The following is a 5,432-nucleotide window of genomic DNA, read 5'->3' as shown; positions in this document are numbered from 1 at the left end:
CATTGCTAATGTGGTCTGAGTTTTGTTTGACAATAATTTTAATGTTCTCAAAATTTGAAATGTCAAGTATTAGAAATGAAGCCTTTGAATATAGTTGTTTCCCTTGCAATATGTTAACTCTGTGTAGGTGTATATAACTATTAATAAATTTCCCTCATCTCTTTTATAGGCCTGATAAAACTCTTCTCTGACGTTTGCTAGCTTTTAAATATATTTATTTGACAGAGCAAAAGAACCCTCTTCTGGTTGATTGTGACCTTGAATACAAAATAAAAGTTAGTAGTGATTAGTAGTTTACAGTGACCTTTTTTTTTCATTTTATTAACAAAGTCAGTTTTTAAAACATTGTGGTAAAATATATATCACATACTATTTGCCATTATACCGGTTTTTAAGTGTAAATTCAATGGCATTAATTATATTCACAGTGCTGCACCACCTTCACCACTTTTCCAAAAGTTTTTCATCACCCCAGACAGAAACTCGGAACCATTAAGCAATAACTCCCCATTCCTCCCAGCCCCTGGTAACCTCTAATCTACTTTTTGTCCCTATGAATTTGTGTATTCTTGATATTTCAAAGAAGTAGAATCCTACAATATTTGCCCTTTTGTGTCTGGCTTATTTTACTTATGTTTTCAAGGTTCATCCATGTTGTAGCATATATCAAGACTGTTTCTTTTCATGGCTGAATTATGTTTTATTATGTGTGTGTGTGTGTTTGTCTGTACACGTGCACTTCCCCCCACACACATTTTGTTTATCCATGTATCTGTTGATGGAAACTTGTTTTTTTCCCACCTTTTGGCAATTGTGAATAATGCTGCGGTGAACATTGGTATACAAGGATCTGAGTACCCATTTTCAGTTCTTTTGAGTATATCAAGGAGTAGTATTCCTGAATCATGTGGTATTCTGTGTTTAATTTGTTGAGGAACCACCAAACTCTTCCACAGTGCTAAAATGTTCTCTGAAGCATCTGTACCATTTTACGTTCCACTAGCAATATACAAGCATTCCAGTTTCTCCACATTTTTGCCAACACCTTTCATTTTCAGTTTTAAAAAGTCATTATAAGCCCAGTGCGATGGTCTGTGTCTGTAGTCCCAGCTACCAGGGAGGCTGAGGTGGGAGGATCACTTGAGCCTAGGTGTTTGAGGCCAGTGAGAGCAATATAGTGAGACCCCATCTCTAAAAATAAAATAATAAAAATTATAACCATCCTAGTAAGTATGAAGTGGTGTCTCATTGTGGTTTTGATTTGTGTTTCCCTAATGATGAGTGATAATGTCATTAGGAAAATGCAAATCAAAACTACATCTTTTCACATAATTATTTGTATATCTTCCTTTGAATATATTGAAAGTTTGTTCAATCCTTTGCCCAGTTTTTAATTGGGTTGCCTTTTTGTTGCTGAGTTTTAGTTCTTTATATATTCTGGATGTTACAGCTTTGTCAGATACAGATGCTTCTTGACTTAGAATGAGGTTTGTCTTGATAAACCCATTGTAAGTTAAAATTTTTGTAAGTTGAAAATCCATTTAATACCCTGATGAACTCACCATAAACTTGAACTATCATAAACTATTACTATTTTTTGAGACAGAGTCTTTGTCGCCCAGGCTGGAGTGCAGTGGCACCATCTTAGTTTACTGCAACCTCTGCCTCCTTGGTTCAAGCAATTCTCATGCCTCAGCCTCCCAAGTAGCTGGGATTACAGGTGCCCGCCACCATGCCCATCTAATTTTTATATTTTTAGTAGAGACGGGGTTTCACCATGTTGGCCAGATTGGTCTCAAACTCCTGACCTCAGGTGATCCACCCACCTCGGCCTTCCAAAGTGCCAGGATTACAGGCGTGAGCCACCGCACCCGGTCACAATCATAAATTATAAATCCATGTGTTTCTCAGTTTACCATGGGGTTAGGTTACCATGGGATTATGTGTTAGTAAATCCATCTTAAGTCCATCATAAGTTGGGGACTGTCTGTATTATGATTTGCAAATAAGTTGATCCCCATTATGGATTCTGTATATGCAAATTTGCCTACACATTAAAATGTATTTGTAACCCCCAAATCAGTATTCATAGTACTTCCTTGGTCATTCCTGCACATGTACAGAATGGCAAAAAAAATGTTCCCAGCAAAGGTCAACCAAAGAGATGCTTTGCCTTGTTTCAGGTCTCATACTGTAGAGAAGTGTGTGTGTGTGTGTGTGTGTGTGTGTGTTGTGTGTGTGTGTGTCCATAGGAATGAAAAAGCATCCTTTTGTAGTCTATTTAGTGCTGTGTTTTCCATATTTTTCTGCTTTCTGCAGTTTAAAATGGTCCCAAGTGTAGTGCTGAAGTGTTGTCAGTGTTTCAAAATATTAGAAGGCTGTCATGTGCCCTATGGAGAAAATATGTGTTAGATAAGCTTCATTCAGGCATGAGTTACAGTGCTGTTAGTCATGAGTTCAGTGTTAATCAACAGTATTAAATAAGGTGTCTTTAAACAGAAAAATACAAAACATGGTGATGTTTTGATTGATAGATAAATATATTGTGACCAGAGGCTCCCAGGACCGTAACCCTAGGAGCATGTGTTCAGGATTTGCTAATTCAGTGTGACTTTATAGAATGTAATAACTGTGAATAATGAGAATTAGCTGTATTTTTCCCATTCTGTAGGCTGTGTTTTCATTTTCTTGAGAATGTCATTGATGCACAAAAAAGTTTTAAGTTTCCCGAAGCCCAGTTTATCTATTTTTGTTGTTGTTGCTTGTGCTTTTGGTGTCATAGCTAAAAATCTATTATCAGGCTGGGCACAGTGGCTCACACCTGTAATCCCAACGCTTTGGGAGGCCAAGGCAGGTGGATCACCTGAGGTCAAGAGTTCAAAACCAGCCTGGCCAACATGGCAAAACCCTGTCTCTACAAATATAAAAAAATTAGCTAGGTGTGGTGGCACACTCCTGTAATCCCAGCTACTCAGTAGGCTGAGGCAGGAGAATCACTTGAACCCAGGAGGTGAAGGTTGCAGTGAGCTGAGATCGCACCACTGCACTCCAGCCTGGGTGATAAACTGAGACTCTGTCTCAAAAAAAAAAAAAAAGTCTGTTACCAAATTCAAGGTCATGAATAATTTTCTTCTAAGGGTTTTATGATTTTAGCTCTTTAGGTTATTAATCCATTTTGAGTTAATTTCTTAATATGGTGTAAGGCAGGGGTCCAACTTCATTCTTTTGCATGTGGTAATCCAATTGTCCTAGCATCATCTGTTGAAGCAATTATTCTTTCCCCCATTGAATGGACTTGGGACCCTTGTCAAAAACCAATTGGCTATAAATGTGTGAAGGTTTATTTCTGGACTCTTAGTTCTGTTCCATTGGTCGATATTTCTATCCTTATGCCAGTACCACACTGTTTTAATTACTGTAGCTCTGTGGTAAGCTCAGGCTAGAGAGGCCGTGTTTGGGATGTGTACAAACAAGGCAGAGAAAGCCATTCTGCCTAGACAAACAGAATAAATGAGAGTACCTAAGGTGCTAGAATATGGGGCAGGCAGAACCAGCCAGTGACAGACAGTTCTCCAAGTCTTCATGAAGCTCTGCCATTTTGTTTTTGGGGGATATTTAACAACATGTCAAATAAAGTTAACTTTGAACTGATCCACTCACTGCCTGGGACTTTAGACAAGTTACCTCTCAGATCCTATTAATATTTCCTCATCTATAAAAATGGGAATAATAGTATCTAAACTCAGAGAGATTTTGAGAATAAATAAAAATAATAGGGTGCCCATAGCATGACCTCATTATAGATGCTCAATAAGTGTTGGTTCTTTCCCTCCCCTACTTGCAGATAGGACATGAACATCTGACTTAGAACTGAGAAGTGCTCCTCTGTTCCTTTTGCCATTTCCTGGTTCTCTCTCTCTCTCTTTTTTTTTTTTTTTGAGATGTAGTTTCGCTCTTGTTTCCTAGGCTGGAGTGCAATGGTGTGATCTCAGCTCACCACAACCTCTGCCTCCTGGGTTCAAGCGATTCTCCTGCCTAAGCCTCCTGAGAAGCTGGGATCACAGGCATGTGCCACCACGCCTGGCTAATTTTGAATTTTTAGTAGAGATGGGGTTTCTCCATGTTGGTCACACTGGTCTTGAACTTCCTATCTCAGGTGATCCGCCCGCCTCAGCCTCCCAAAGTGCTGGGATTACAGGCGTGAGCCACCTTGCCTGGCTCCTTTCTTTCATTTAGCCATTCACCCATCCATTCAACAGGATTTGGATCTCCATAAATCAAAAAAACACATTTATTGCGGTGGTCTGGGCCAATCCCTGACTGGGGGCTGAGTTGACAAGAGTGAAAAAGACACCACCTCTAACTTCCAACAGTCCACAGAGTGCTAAATGCCACCGTGGATGGATAGAAGCATGGAAGAATTACAGGAAAGAAGGAGGGCTGCCTGGAGGAGGTGCTGGTTACCTTGTGATGGGGAACTCAATCAGTCACCTCAATCAAAAATCAGATTTTTATAGATAAAATTCTACAGAAACAGGTTTTAATCGCAACCACACAATTTTGGATACTTGCAGAATTCCAGTTTCCTAACACTGCCTAACACTTGGCATTTCCTTAGTGTATAAGGTGGATTTAACAGTTACAGAGCATATAATACCCTTCTATTTTATTGGTTTACTTTTTAAAAATGACATTACCCTAGCGCCTCTCTATCAAATGAGGCAGTGGTGTGTAACTTGGGGTCCCAGACCCCTGGTCCTCAGGGGTGATAGGTCCTCAGTAGTGATAGGAGTCTTTGAAGTGTTTTCATTATTGCCAGAGGTCCGATGCTAATCATATTTTACCTTTCTTCAGGCTTCCCAGAGCCCTAAGAGCTGGTGCTTTGCTTTCAAGTGGAATTCTAACGTACAATGAGGCAATGCCAGTAGACTCAGGCTGGGTAGAAGTTTGGATTGGCTGTTATATAGGATCTGGATTCTATTTTTTAAAGGAAAAATAAAACAATTATTAGCTAATAAATGCAGTTTTATTTTATATGGAAATTCTCCACAACTTTCAGGGAGAAACTGAAAGGGTCATTAGTGGTAAAAAGGCTGGAAACACCCGAGCCCAGGAATCCTGAGTCTAAAGGGCAAAGAACTACCTTTTATCCATAAGCACCCTAACACTTCCTGACCGTTTCAGCAGAAAAAAAATTTTTTTTTTTTTGAGACGGAGTTTCGCTCTTGTTCCCCAGGCTGGAGTGCAATGGTGTGATCTCGGCTCCTGCAACCTCCGCCCCCCAAGTTCACGGGATTCTCCTGCCTCAGCCTCCCAAGTAGCTGGGATTACAGGCATGCACCACCACACCCTGCTGATTTTGTATTTTTAGTAGAGATGGGGTTTCTCCATGTTGGCCAGGCTGGTCTCGAACTCCCGACCTCAGGTGATCC

This window comes from Gorilla gorilla, chromosome 7 (assembly GCF_029281585.2).
Source record: "Gorilla gorilla gorilla isolate KB3781 chromosome 7, NHGRI_mGorGor1-v2.1_pri, whole genome shotgun sequence".
In the NCBI taxonomy this organism is placed as follows: Eukaryota; Metazoa; Chordata; class Mammalia; order Primates; family Hominidae; genus Gorilla; species Gorilla gorilla.
The sequence above is the reverse complement of the archived record's forward strand: the minus strand, read 5'-3'. Positions refer to the sequence as shown.